This window comes from Mirounga angustirostris, unplaced genomic scaffold (genome assembly GCF_029215605.1).
Source record: "Mirounga angustirostris isolate CCGP_5_RB_7025 unplaced genomic scaffold, mMirAng1.0.hap1 SCAF_4, whole genome shotgun sequence".
Classification (NCBI taxonomy): Eukaryota; Metazoa; Chordata; class Mammalia; order Carnivora; family Phocidae; genus Mirounga; species Mirounga angustirostris.
In genome coordinates, this window is record NW_026991712.1 from 39847038 (window position 1) to 39862964 (window position 15927).

A 15927-nucleotide genomic window follows, 5' to 3' on the forward strand; every position below is an offset into this window, starting at 1 on the left:
TGGAAACAATGTTGGTTTGCATTTCCAGGTCATTTTGCGTAAGTTTTATTTACCCAAATGGAACTTTTTAATAAAGCAACTTTGACTTCTGGGTTTTGGGAATAGATAATCACCTGGGAAAGGAAAGAAAAAAGAGGCTCTTGCTCTTCTCTTTCCTGGGTCGAGGTAGTTTTTGAAACAGTTGAGAATTCTTTGCATTTTTCCATCACTCTTTCTATATCCCTCACCCAATTCCCCAGCCTCCCAACTGCCCCAGGGGACTCCCAGCCCTACACTGTAATATGTCCCCACTCCAGAGAGTTCCCTTTTCTGCATAAATATTTCCAGCCCCAAAGTTATTTTCCTCTCTTCCCTCCATCAGAAAGTTTATTCCTTCACTCAGATGGTAGAAGAAACACAATCTGATTAAATTACATGAAGATGTAAATATCTCCTAGCTCCTTAGCCTTGGAGACATTTGCATTTTAAGCAAAGAATCTTGGTTAACTCAGATTTCTTGTGAGTGATGTGAAAAACAACATGGAAGATTCAACACGCAAGCCACACACAATTTGGAGAGTTGAATGTGAGCTCCGCGCTAATGATACAGGGTGAGTGGAGAGTCTTGCCTGTGTGAGATTTTTGACGTCCCCTAGGGTATATTTTGAAGAGACTATTTATAGCTAACTTGTTTTAAAAATTAATATCCAATGTATTAAAGCAAAACATTTAATAGCTTAGTTTTGTTTTTTTTCTAAAGCTCTTAAGTTTAATGAATGTAGGCCCCGTAAAGAGTTTGTTTGCCCTTAATTTTGCTCGTTGCTGTGTTCTCAGCATCCAAAATAATGCCCAATACACAGCATACACTCAATAAATATGCTGAATGAGTAATTTTACAAATCCTATTTTGCTTGTTAATCTAATCATTTTAACAAGCACTTTGAAGGGAGCCTTAGACTTATGCCTCTTCACCTCAGGTTGAATGGATCAACCTCCCTTAATCAATTCTGGTTATAAACCTAGTTAATAAACTTCCTTTAAATATTGTACTGCTTTTATCAGTTTAATATATTCAATTTTCTTTTAAAGTCCTTCAGATTTCTCTAAGAGGAAAAACCTTCCTATGTAAACCACTCCAAGTAAAGCTAATAAATTAAACTTCTTAAGATGATGATTCTTAAGTTCTAGTAAGCATTTCAATACTGTTTATGTCATTTAGCTTAACATCCGGAATCTAAAATGAATTACTCAATCACACATTTAAGTTGATTTCAGAAGGCTAACCTGTTAGATACCTTAATAAACAACACTTCTTAAAGCTTACAAACGTTTTATATACAGATTGTCTCATTGATTAAGAAACCCTATTTTTGAACTTAGTACAACAGTGCTAATGATTTAGAATCAATTTACTTAATCTTTGTATTTACTCTGAAATTTCCTTGGGTTAAAAACACTAACCCACGGGCGCGTGGGTGGCTCAGTTGGTTAAGCGACTGCCTTCGGCTCAGGTCATGATCCTGGAGTCCCGGGATCGAGTCCCGCATTGGGCTCCCTGCTCGGCGGGGAGTCTGCTTCTCCCTCTGACCCTCCGCCTTCTCATGCTCTCTCTCTCTTAAATAAATAAAATCTTAAAAAAAACCAAAAAACAAAAACACTGACCCACTCCTGAAAATTATAGTGTCACACGCAAGGTGGCGAGAGCATTTCAGCAGACTGTGGCTGCCAATCTGCCAGAGGCTTCAGCTGAGAAAGGAGGTGGATTCTCCCTGGGACACTGACCACATGCCAACTCCCTTTTAACACTCACTGTAACACATGAACCCCAAACTCCTATATTTTATGAGTTGGTCTCTCTTGGTTTCAAGATAGGTCATTAACTCATTTTTCCTCCTGATTTGAGTAAATGGAATTCCACACTCATTAAGATTATAGCTTTCTTCCCTGATTAATTGGATTTCACATTTATTTAATGATCTTAGGACACATCTTTGTTTTCACCTTTGGCTTTAAAATTACCTTACTGCCAGGGCGCCTGGGTGGCTCAGTCAGCTAAACGTCCGACTCTTGGGTTTCGGCTCAGGTCATGATCTGAACGGTGTGAGATCGAGCCCTGAGTTGGTCTCCAGACTCAGCGCGGAGTCTGCTTGGGATTCTCTCTCTCCCTCTTCCTCTGCCCCTCCCCCTGCTCATGCTCTCTCTCTCTCTCTCTCTAAAATAAAATAAAATCTTAAAAAAATTAATAAAATTACTTTACTGCCACTTTACTGAATTATTCTGCCCTTACATAATTCTTTCATGACCTTTTCCAACTTTATTCTCAAACTCTGGTAATCAGAATTCTGTATTCTTTTTTCCTGTAATGTTCCTTTGTGGAAGAGCTACAGCTCTTAGAGATATTAAAATGGCGTCTGATGGAAGCTGCACATCCCTTGTTCTGGTCTAGTTCCGTGGTCACAGCACTAAAATCGTATGAATGAAAACACAGTCCCTATGCTTGAGGAGTTCACGGGAATTTTATTATTATTACTACTATTATCTTATGAGGTAATCTTTAGGAAAACTCTAGTTATTATCACTCTGCTTGACAGATGAGAAAACTGAGCCTGAGCCAGGGTCAGTCGCTTGCTTGAAAGGCCTTAGGACATAATCTGGTGGAATCCAGAGCACATTCTCATCTGCTCACTCATTTGGCAGGTAACTGCTAAGTTCCCATAGCATGGCAGGCATTGTGTGAGGCTCTAGGAAACTTTACACATCCAACTAGAGATACAGGAAGTTCCAAAACTGAGTTCCAGGAGTAAAGGCAGGCTGCTGTCTTTACCTATATTCTGCATTTTTATAGCTTATTCTTTTCCCTTCCAACTCACAAATTCCCTGAAAGCTTCCTCCGCCTTTCTCCATAACTGTCGAGGAAGCCGGGAGAATAGGATTCAGCTTTGAAGGATGGGGGAAACACTTACAGCCATGAGTTCTCTACCATCCAGATATTCAAAATTATTAAAGGCGTAATGCTAACCTTTCCAAGAAGGCCAAACTTATTAGGAACAAAATGTGTTTGATTTAAAAGGTTTAATGAATATTTGTTATGTATTGGTGTCATCTCTGACTAATGGCAGACTTCACCAGATGTAACAGAATGATCACAGGAGTGGAAATTAGAACCTCTTGATGCAACTTTGTTTTTGAACACTCATATTTCCAAGTGATTTTTCTTTTACTTCTATTGGGAGTCCTTAATCATGATAATGATTCAGTAGCAGGAATGTGAGACTAGTTAGTATCCTTTTTTTTTTTTTTTTTTTTACCGCAAACAGCTAGGAAACCAATAGTATGTGTCCAGGGAATTTTAAAACAAGTTTAACAGGATTATTTACCCTTGACCTGGGGCAATGACCAAATGGGGTGACATCTGTGATGCGATTTGGCCATCCGCAGCTCCATGTTTCGTTGTCCCTCTTCGGAACAGAGAGAATCTTGTGTCTCTGTCCAGAAGACCTGATGATTTCCTCGTGAATGCCAACTGACTTACACCAGCCAGTTGTGCCATAAACTTTTCTTTTTTAAAATTCTTGATTTGATCCTGACTTTGGATTTTTGTAAGTTCTCGGGAAATGATGGGCTCCGATTTGTTGGAAGAAAGGGGCAGTTGGACTACCAAATGTCTTCCCTCCTTTCCTTTGAAACTAATATAGTCATTTCCATAGGGTAGTATTTACCTAAGTTGAGATAGTCTTTAAAGTCTTGGAGTTTCAAATTTGAGACTTGCCTTATCTCCAGTTTTATACCTAAAATCTCCAGTGAGTTGAGCAAACCTGGAGATACTCAGCTTTTGAGTTATGTTAGTATTTTTGCCCTACTAGTGGTTGATGTTTATTGGCCACCCCTAGCATTCAAATCATGGTAGAAAATTTAAATTTATTCAAGACTCTTAGTTAGAGGGCTCAGTTCATAGTTTATTCACACCAGAAAGAATTTTAAATGTTGCTTAATTTAAAATTGCTGTCCAGAGCAAATGGACATTTACCTTATGAGAATGTTTGGTTTAGGCTTAAACAAAACTGTATATATATTCATTCTAGATTTCAACTCTTGCCAAAACCTGACTGCTGAAGCTTGTTGGGAATGGGTTGCCAGTGAGCAAGAACTTCTGCCATTGCAGTGAACAAATGGTTCTTCAAAATAAATGGATAATAGTTTCATTAAAAAACCATTTTCTGATTTCTAAAGATTACTTGTATTAATTGGAAGGTGACGTCTTAGCCAGCACGTTGGTAGCTGTTTAGTTGCCTAGCTGCCAGTGGGAGTGTGCAGAATTGAGCACTGGGACAGCATGGTGGTTAAAAGCCCATTTGAGGCATGATCTGAACAACCACTCTATCTTAGAATTCCGCCAAATCTTTGAATTTGGGCTGTTTGTCCAGCAGTGGGGTACAGGGACAGGCAGATCTGGCTCCTTCATATCAGTATCTCCCAATCTCTTGATGTGACCCAGGCTGTAGGTGTTTATCCTAAGATCATGTTTCCTGGGTCTGTGTAGGTCCACCCTTGTTCTCTAGCAGGGAAGTAGCAAGGAATTTGTACCTCCCCTAGAAACTCAAGAATGTGAGGGAGACATCATTAGGGCAGGAATTTTGCTAACTCTTGCTGGAATGTTGGTGGCTTTTGTGGCTGGTGGAGAAATTTGATTCTCTGCTAGTTATATAATGTTATCGACAATAGTGGTGGTAATGGTGGTTGAAGAGTCAGTCATTTTAACCATTTGCAATTAGAGATAAAGTTTTGACAATAAAAGATGGGTAATATCACTTAGGCCTTTGTTCAGTTTCATTTAACAGAAACCTCCAGGATAAGAGTAGCTTAAATTTAAAAAGTTCAGTTTCCACACACAAAAAGAAAAAGTTCAATGATAGGCAGTCCAGGGCTTAATAAGTGTCCCACAGTGTCTTCAGAGCCTGAGATTCCTATCTGCTCCACCATTCTAGTGCATAGCTTTCATATTCAAAGTTACTTCATGGTCCAAGATGACAGCTGAAGTTCAACCATCACATCCCAGCCGCAGGCCAAAAGAAAGAGGAAAGCTAGAAGGGAAAAAAAGGGCTTCTCCCAGCTGGATGAGCTCCCTTTAAGCAGCCTTCCCAGAAGTCCCAAACAACATTTCTCTTGATTTTTCATTGGCCAGAACACACCCACGCGTGGCTTCCAAGGAGACTAGGAAATGTAGTCTTACTCAATAAAGCATATGATCGTTTTTTGGTTAGGCAACAACTAGCCTAGGGTTTTAAGGCATGGACCCAATCTTATCACTTACACCTCTTCTTCCCTGAAGGTGTCCTAACCCTGAGAGCTCCTCACAGAGAGCACAGTTAGCTCTAAGGGAAAACAAGTGTTCCTAAAGTGATGGTGGAGAAGCACAGGACTGCCAGTAAAAGCTTGACTGGAGAAACATGCTGAGGCTTGGAAGACAAGCCTTTCACGCTCTCCCTCCAGGAAATGTCTGGGATCTATATAGCACACTCTGATCTAGGGACTTCAGTGTAGAAACAAAGGTTAAACTGAAAGTGCATATTAAGGGAAGTGTTGACCAGTAAGGCAAATGGTAACTTTGACCAAGCAGATTAGGAACCCCTCCTCCTGGGAGAAGGTGGGAGGTAGAAGGTAGAAGATACCATCTGGACCTTAGTTTTCCTCCTGCAGGTGTTCTTGTTAGGCTATATGTGTATCTAGATTAAGATACTTACAGAGGTATAAATAATCCCATTATTGTGTATACAGTAATATTCTGTATCTTTATAGATTCCCTGTGTATATATAATACACTGCATAGTCTTATAACTCTGAGCTCTGCAATCAATGGGCCCTTAAGGATTAAGGTGTGCTGAGATATTGGGCCCGGGGCAGCCAAAGCCTACAGCAGCCTCACTTCTGCACAAGAGCAGACTCTTCTGTTTACCCCAATGTGGTCCACATTTTCAGTGTGGGCTCTGGTCCCCCTAAATGCTATCAATTAGTTTATTCTAGGCAATCTCATGGTATGTGTCACAAGAATATCACTTCCATTGTCATTTATCAGTGATGGAAAATAAGTAAAAACTCACGTTAGTTGTAGGCATAAAACCATACTTACTCTGACTGAAATGAAGTGCTGACCTGGGCTCTTAATCAGTGGATAGAGGTAAGAACTAGTCAGGCTCACCACAGTGAAGAACTGAAACCTCCTTAGCCTCCAGATCAAACATCTTTAATGAGATAGAGGAAAAGATCAGGTTATTCCAAGAAATTACAGTTGACTCTTGAACAATCCACTGGTAGGGGTGCTGATGATTAACATGTATTTTGTATGTTGTATGTATTATCTACTGTATTTTTACAATAAAGTAAGCTAGACAAAAGAAAATGTTATTAAGAAAATCATAAGGAAGAGAAAACATATTTACAGTGCTGTATCATCAGAAAAAATCCACATGTAAGTGGACCCATTTTTTAAGAGTCAACTATATAGCATCATGATATTTGTTTTTGTTTTTTTTTTAAAGATTTTATTTATTTATTTGACAGAGAGAGACAGTGAGAGAGGGGACACAAGCAGGCAGAGTGGGAGAGGGAGAAGCAGGCTCCCCACTGAACAGAGAGCCCGATGTGGGGCTCGATCCCAGGACCCTGGGATCATGACCTGAGCCGAAGGCAGACGCTTAACGACTGAGCCACCCAGGCGCCCCTAGCATCATGATATTTGTGATATTTTCTGTGATAAAAAACAAAACCAAAAGCAATATTTCACTATTTGGATGTTTCCAGTGGGGTTTTGTGAAGCCGTGCCATTCAAAAGATATCTTTTGCCTCACACCTAAAACATTCTTCATTGTTCATTATTTAACACTGATCTTTATTCCGCAGATGGGCAAAATGGTAAACTACATGAATGTTAACAGTTGAATTCCTTTCATGGACCAAGCCTTGAGTGCCCAATAACCTCATGTATTATTTTGCTTCCTAAATGTAGATTACAGAACAAATATGTCTTCTAAAAAGTATGCTCGGGAAGACACTCAGAAGCCAGTTCAGGCTCTGTGGATGTGGAGTGGTCTATGACTGGGTCATGGCACCAAATTACACAGCTTCTTTTGAGAGTATGTGTGGTCTGCAAGTGTGGACCATAGATAAAGATAAAATACAGACACACACACACACACACACACACATATATTTAGCTCTCTTACAGAGATTTCTCAAGCTTAGCAAATGACCTAGTATGTAGAAAGTTAATTAATGTTATCATTATTATTATATTTTTTGGATAGATTTTTGAAAGTTACATAAATTTTTGACTGGTGATAGAAATGATAGTTCAAATGAGCCTCTAGTAAGGGACATCATTCATTCATTAAGGAGTTGTGACTTTTGGGACATCTATCATTTGTTAGGTGCTGTGGTTGGCACTCAGAATACAGACTTAAATAGGAAAGTCTTTGTAAAAGAGAAGACTTGCTAAAACCATTGCAGCACAACATGGGAAGTATCATTAGAGATTTGAGTATCAGGCTGAGGAGGAGAAACTAGAGCTCCCTCACACAAAAGTGACATTCCCTTGAGTTTTTAGTGAGCCATTCACCCTGATTTGTAATCTCTCACATCGGTGAGGTGGGTTGCCAAGTTAGTGTGCAAAGTGTGATTACAAAATTATTTTTTCTCTCTACCTAAAATGAAATAGGCCTTTGAAGAATCAAAGTTTTGACACACATCTTATTAACCCCACTGAGCAAACTCACCTGGACTTTATATTTTAGTAAGCTATCTTAAAGGTTACAGGGTGGGCAATGTAATAAACCTTGCTATGTTATCTTGGGTAGAACAAACTCTGAGAACAGATATTCAGATAAGCCAATGCAGAGAATTCATCCTGGGGCCAAAAAAAAAGGGGAGGGGGAAATAGGTGTGTCAATAGGGTCAAGTTCATCTGCGTAACACAGAAAGCCCCAAATAACAGTGGCTCAAACCAGATAGTTTATTTCTCTCCTATAAAAATAAATTTGCAATTTGACATTTCAGGGTTGATATGGTGATTTCTTAGATATCAAGAAATTTTTCATCATTTAAATGTGCTTTTTATCTTCAAGTTTGCCACATAGTCCAAGATAGCTGCTGGAGTTCCTGTCATCTCATCCATGTTCCAGTAGGCAAGAAAGAGAAAGAAGGAAAGGCAAGAAGGGTGCACTCCCATCCTAGCAGTGTCGGTTATCTTTAGGGAGCCTTTATGAAGTTTCACATAATACTTGAGCTTGTATCTCATCAACAAGAACTTAGTCACAAGGCTTCACCTGGCTACAAGGGAGGGTGGGAAGTGTAGTCTTTTGCCTGGCACATTATTGATGGAAATAAAACTGAGGTTTTGTAATCATGGAAGGAGGGAGAACATGCATGTTGGGAAGATACTGGCAGTCTCTGAGGTAACAGGCATGAATATAAATAAATAGCATGTAAGGTTTTTAAGAGGAGTGTTGGCCTAACATAATACAAGTCATATATCAAATACCCATAGTTAACATCATACTCAATTGTGGAAAACGGAGAGCTTTCCCCCTAAGATTGAGAACAAGACAAGGATGTCCACTTTTACCACTTTTATTCAACATAGTACTAGAAGTCCTAGTCACAGCAATCAAGCAAGGAAAAGAAAGAAAAGACATCTACATTGATAAGGAAGAAGTAAAATTTTCACTTTTTGCAGATGACATGATACTGTATATAGTAAACCCTAAAAACTCCACCAAAAAACTATCAGAACTGATCAATGGATTCAGTAAGGTCACAGGATATAAAAGCAATATACAGAAATCTGTTGCATTTTTATACATGAATAATGAAGTAGCAGAAAAAGAAATTAAGAAAATAATACCATTTACAATTACACCAAAAATAATAAAATACCCAGGAATAAACTTAACCAAGGAGGTGAAAGACCTGTATGAGACACTGATGAAAGAAATTGAAGATGATACCAACAAGTGGAAGGATAGTCCATGCTTATGGATTGGAAGAATAAATATTGTTAAAATGCCCATACTACTCAAAGCAATCTACAGATTTAATGCAATCCTTATCAAAATATCAACAGCATTTTTTTCACAGAACTAGAACAAACAATCCTAAAATTTGTATGGATCCACAAAAGATGCTGAATAGCCAAAGCAATCTTGAAAAAGAAGAACAAAACTGCAGGTATCACAATCCCAGATTTCAATCCTCTGAAGTTGTAGTAAGCAAAACAGTATGGTGCTGGCACAAAAATAGACACGCAGATCGATAGAACAGAACAGAGAGCCCAGAAATAAACCCATGGTTATATGGTCAATTAATGTTTGACAAAGGAGGAAAGAATAGGCAATGGGAAAAAGACAGTCTTTTCAACAAATTGTGCTCGGAAAACTGGAAAGCAACATGCAAAAGAATGAAACTGGACCACTTTCTTACACCATACACAAAAATAAACTCAAAATGGATTAAGGACCTAAATGTGAGACCTGAAACCATAAACATCCTATAAGAGAGCACAGGCAGTAATTTCTCTGACATCAGCCATGGCAACATTTTTGTAGATATGTCTTCTGAGGCATGGGAAACAAAAACAAACATAAATGATTGGGACTACATCAAAATAAAAAGCTTCTGCACAGCAAAGTAAATAATCAACAAAACCAAAAGGCAACCTACTGAATGAGGAGATATTTGCAAATGACATATTCAATACAGGGTTAGTATCCAAAATATATAGAGAACTTATACAACTTAACACCACAAAACCACAAATAATCCAATTTAAAAATGGACAGAAGATATGAATAAACATTTCTCCAAAGACAGACATCAGATGGCCAATAGACACATGAAAAGATGCTCAACATCGCTAATCCTCAGGAAATTGCAAATCAAAACCACAAAGAGATCTCACCTCTTACCTGTCAGAACGTCTAAAATCAAACACACGAGAAACAAGTGTTGGCAAGGATGTGGAGAAAAAGGAACCCTCGTGCACTGTTGGTGGGAATGCACCTACCATGGAAAACACTATGGAGGTTCCTCAAAAATTAAAAATAGAATAATAATACCACTACTGATTACTTACCCAAAGAATACAAAAACACTAGTTTGAAAAGATACATGCACCCATATGTTTATTGCAGCATTATTTACAATAGCCAAATTATGGAAGCAGCCCAAGTGTCCATGGATAGATGGACAGATAAAGATGTGGTATATAGATACACACACACACACACACACACATTGGAATATTACTCAGCCATAAAACAGAATGAACTCTTGCCATTTGCGACAACATAGATGGATCTAGAGGGTTTAATGCTAAGTCAAATAAGTCAGAGACAAGTACCATATGATTTCACTCATATGTGGAATTTAAGAAACAAAACACAGGAACAAAGAAGAAAGAGACAAACCAAAAAATAGACTCTGAACTACGGAGAACAAACTAGTGGTTGCCAGGGGGTGGGGGAGGCGATGGGTGAAATAGATGAAGGGGATCAAAAATACACTTATGACCGGCACTGAGTAATGTATAGAATTGATGAATCACTATATTGTACACCTGAAACTAATATAACTACAATTGAATTAATTTAAAAAATAAAAATAATAAATAGAAAAAAATAGAATAAAATAAAAGACAGTGTTGCATGAACTCTCCCTAATAGTATGGGACATGTTAATGCAAATAGAGAAGGAGAGGAGCCAGCAACGTAGGGTGAGGTTTCAAAAAAAAAAAAAAAAAAAAAAACCCAAAACCAAAAATCCAGAAAAAGTTGCCTATTTTTCTCAATTTTGGAGAAGATTTATCTTGAATATCATTAAGTGGTGTTGTAGGATGTGCAGTTATGATATTGCTTTCTTGGGGCACCTGGGAGGCTCACTCAGTTAAGCGTCTGACTCTTGATTTCAGCTCAGGTCTGGAGCTCAGAGTTGTGAGTTCAAGCCCCGTGTTGGGCTCCACGCCGGGTGTTGTGCCTACTTAAAAAAAGAAAAGATATTGCTTTCTTGATATCTGGAAAATTATGATCTTGTGCGGGGCCAAAGCGTTTGCCATGGGAGGTGAGGGAAGCGTGTTCACTTATGTGCCCTAAAGAGCAGTGGCAATGGGTTTCTCATCTACTGGATCGCAGTGGAAGGGTTAATGTGTTAGTGCTGACCCAGGGCTGGAAGATGAAAACCAGTAGGCTGGGATATTATTTTTATTGTGTTGACACAGATGCATTTTCGTGAAGATTTATAAGAAACTTTTAATTTTTCAAAATACTCTACCTCTTGCTTTTCAAATTCCATTTTACTTATGTATGTGTCATCTACACTACAACCTCGCTGGGGGAGAACAACAACAAAAAATATTTCTCTTTTCTTTGAGGTTTTACATTCACGTGGAACATTTTTACTGAGTCAATAAATCCTTGCTTACCAGTGAGGGTTCCCCAGAGGCACCGATCTTCAGAAAATTTTCTGAAATTTGGGCAAACCAGGAATCATTCAGGAAGAGTGAGCAAACAAAGGAAACGTATTACCTTTCAAGAGAAGCAGGAGGTTTTGCATGATAATATCACCACTACCAACAATCATAAAAAACAGCAACCATGAGAGACCACTTGCTCTGGGACAGAAGCAATGCCTAGTGCTTTCCATACTTGCTGTGCCTCCCCTATTTCCTCCTCTCTACTGTACTATTCCCAACATACAGACAGGAAAACTGAGGTTCAGAGAGGTTAAATAAAATGCCTGTGGATACAGCCAGAAAAACAAACAAACAAACAAAAAAAGCAAAGCTGGGACCCATACCAGGCAATCTGATCTCAAAGTCCACAGCAATCTTAACCACTGTGTAATATTGTCTCACAAACATCCCCAGAATCTGCTCCATCTCTTATCACCGACAAAGCCTTGGATTTGCTGGGAGAGAAAAAATGCTTGAAATCTAACTGGGCTCCTCTAGTATCTGTTTTGACAGCCGAAATTAATTGTCCATTTTCTGAGCACTTTTTGGCAGCGCGCTGTAATGACCCGAACTGCCGTCCCCTTCCTTTTCAGCTTGGCAGGTCTCCCTGGTGTCGGGCTGACAGGGAGTGGGGTGGGCCTCGCACTCCAGCCATGGTGCCTGGCAGGGTTGCAGGCTTTGATGAGAAAGGAAGTGATTGTTCTCCCTCCCTGGAGTTGCTGAGACTGATGGTGGGCATTTTCAGACTCTCTGATTAGAATGAAAGCCTCACAAAGCTGATTAAACCAAATGTGGTAATTGAGTGGAGCCTATCTCCCATCTTTGTGTTTGTCTTGCCAAAGTGAGACCAACTGTCTTTCTCACTCTCCACCTCAGCGCCCTCCCAGGGAAGGGAGAGCGGTCCTTCCTCTGCACTTTCCCTCAGTGCTGACCAGAAGAGGGAGCAACTTCAGCTGGAAGGTGAGAAATGTTCAGGCACATGTCAGAATGAGCACCCATCTGTAAGTGTGCTCATGCTTTCCTGACTAAAAACATTTGTTAAATTGAAAAATGCTACTGAGAACAGAAAATTATCAATATTTTTTTTCTTGTAGCTATGAGCTTCTAAGTACCGTTTTGGGCAAATTTATGTTGAGGCAAGCAGAAGCTGCCCCCCAAAGTGCATTTAATAATTACTTGAGCAAGCCCTTAATATCTTTGATACTGTTATTGTTGAGGTATGCATGTGCTAGGGTTTGAACTGCAGAAAGCATTGAGTCCTAAGTGCAAGGTACTTACAGGATAAAATGTGAAAGAGATTTTGTGGATAAACACCATGATTTCCACCTCCCCTCTTTATTTTCTCTGTTTCTCTCTTGTAAATAATGAAGGATGCAAATAAATGGGGAGGTCAGTGTTTGGCTTTGGATAGGAATATTTTCTCCCCTGATTCTTCACTATCATTCCAGGCAAAGGTAACCTTCAAGTGAGGGTGAACTTCAAGTTGGGTTTTAATTAGGAGGAGAAAAGTAAATTGGAACTGTGAAGGGGAGGTGATTCTTCTAGGTGGGGACTGCCCGAAGAAGAAACCGAGAGGAAAATGAATGAAGAAAAAAGTCACCCTTGGCTGCTTGATATTGGATGGAACAAAGAATTTGGATCAAGTAGACTTTCAGCAAACTATAGGAAGAGGAGAATGAATTTGATGCTAAAGGCTGGGGAAGTATTGAGGCTGGAATAAAGAGAAAGGAGATGATGATGCTGGCATGCTCAGATATCAGCGGAGCATTCAAAGCAGTGGATCCTGCTTGAGGGGGAATGGAGAAGGAAGAGGGGGTGTCAAGTAAGAGGGAGGCCACATGTACTGATTGGCCAGGGAAGGTCCCAGTTTATACCTGCTGAAACTAATTACTAGCTCTCTTGTTCACTGTCCAGGTGTCCTGGCTTGGATGGTAAATTATATAGTCCCCTTAATCTTAGTTTACATATGGTTCATGGTCAAGGGATAAATCAAATACTTAGCTACACATATGGAGGGGGAGGGATAGATTTTGGAGAGATTGCTATAAAACAAGCAAACAAAGAAAGCAGGATGACTAGAACAGTGAAAAGTCACCTCACTGGAGATCTCCTGTCACAAGGGGACATGAGGGGGACCATAAGGGAGCAATGCATTGCTCCATGTGATAGCAAGACCTCTAGGGACAATGGATATTTATTCAATGAAAATATTGAGCCAATAATACATACTTGGGAGGAGGATGAAGTTGTGCACAGGTGGAGGAAGCAGAACGTGATGTGAAGAAGTCGAGATCAAAGCCTGAGAGGGAGCTCCTGGAAGCAGAATTGATTTTCCAGAGAAAAGATGTATGGGAGAAAGTGTGGAGGGCTCTCTGGATTCTCGCTCTTGGCTGAGCCAGAAATAGGGGGCAGAAGAGTCAATAGAGAGACAATGGTTTGTGGGACGAAAGAGACACACAGTAGATGAAGCTTCAAGAACAGAGGCGCAGAGAAGATCTTGCTTGCAGTGTGTGCTAGGCGCCGTGCAAGGCATGAGACAGAGTTGAGTGATGCATGGCGGTAGCCCTCACAGCGTTCACAGTCTGGAACTCTAAGACAATCACTGATACTCAGTTACAAATCAAAGGGATGATGTTAGAGGAGTACAGTCAGGAAGGGCTTAATCCTCCTTGAAGGTGGGATGAAGGTCCTGGGGGGCAGGGGTCAAATTGTTGGAGATGACTGATGGGGTCCTCAAAGAAAGATTAGGAATTTTCTAGTTGTGGGAGTGGCAGAAGGGAGGATGAGACATTATGCCAGGTGGAGCCATCAGGATGAGCACGTGCAGGGAGGTGCAACTGGAGCACAGGGTATCTGTTGGGTTAAGACCACAGATGAGGGCACGTGAAGAGCATCCTGAGTTCAAAGCTGGCGCATGTCACTTTTGTCCTGCAGCTCACCATGAAGAGTTGTTAGAGAAGGGGAGTGTTTCACAAGTGAACTCTGAGCATTGCACAGAAGGACAGAATGAAGGAAGGTGAGACTGGAACAAGGGAGAGGGTGAACCATGAGAGAACTCTTCATGGTGAAAGCACCGGAGAGTAGCAGAGGGAACTAAGGGACACCTGCACTGTCGGTTCATCTGTTTGCAAGGTATGCAGGGCGATTTGGATGTAGAAGGCGAGGGAGAGAGAAGACGCAAATATTTTGATTATGAGGAAATCTTTGAGAGGGTGGTGAAAGGAGGCAGCTCCAGAAACAGAGCTTCAGGGAGGTGAGAAGCGAGTTTGGTGAAAGAAAGCAGAGATGGGTGGGGAGAGTCTAAGGCTGGAGGGGCTGAGATGGGGTGACAGTGTGGTGGGGAAACGGGGAGGAGAAGGGTGGGGGCAGGCATGCTGCCAAGGCTGGAGGAAAGTGGTTAGTTTTATTTCCTGAGATGGATGGGGGGACCCTGGGTATATTTGGTTTTGATGGGGTTGTAGCAACAGAAGGAAAAAGCTGATGAAGAATGAGGGAGATTTCTGTGCTCACTAGAGAAAGCAAACAGCTCCAGCCAAAGTTACAGCTCTGGTACGAGGCTTACCACCAGCAGGTACTCCAATTCTTGCAGATGATAGTGGTGAGTTCAATTTTGGTGGAAATTGGCAGGGAGGCAGGAGAAGAAACATGGCTGAAGAGGCAGAGAGCTGCCAGGGACAACATGAACTGCTGTGTGTTTGACGAAGGGACTGAGGTATTAATAGAGCTACCAGTAGAGAAGGAAAGAGAAAGCGAGAGAATGTAGGGAGTCATGTGGGTGCAGAGACACGGGAGAAGACAAGAAAACCAGAAAGCAAGTTTAGGGTGGTGGTGAGAGTTTGTTGTCTTTGCCACCTGACATTCATACCTACTTCTTGACGTGAGAATGTCCTGAATTTGTTTTGGGGAAACCACCCTTATTCAATGTTTGGCTCAAGTGCTTAGTGTTCAGTTGACTCCACCGAACCCAGCACTGGAATGTGAGGCTGGGTCCAGAATCTTACACATTGTATTTCACCCCCGGGCGTAATGGCTTGTACATGGGTATGCACTGTACTCATGTCAGAGCTAGGGAAGCTCAATTCTGGGATTCATTACTGAGCTACTGAGGGAGAGGATCCTTCCTTCCTTCCTTCCTTCCTTCCTTCCTTCCTTCCCTCACTCCCTCCCTCCTTCCTTCCTTCCTTCCTTTCTTTTAAAGATTTATTTATTAATATTAGAGAGAAAGAGAGCCGGGGGGTGGTGGGGCAGAGGAAGAGGGAATCTTAAGCAGACTCTGTGCTGACCGTGGAGCCCCACGCGGGGCTTGATCTCATGACCCTGAGATCATGACATAAGCCAAAACCAAGAGTCCAATGTTTAACCGAATGAGCCACTGGGGCATTCCAAGACCCTTTCTTTAATGCTAGACTAGAACTGAGAAGGATATAAGCTGGAGTGGCAACAGACACTTT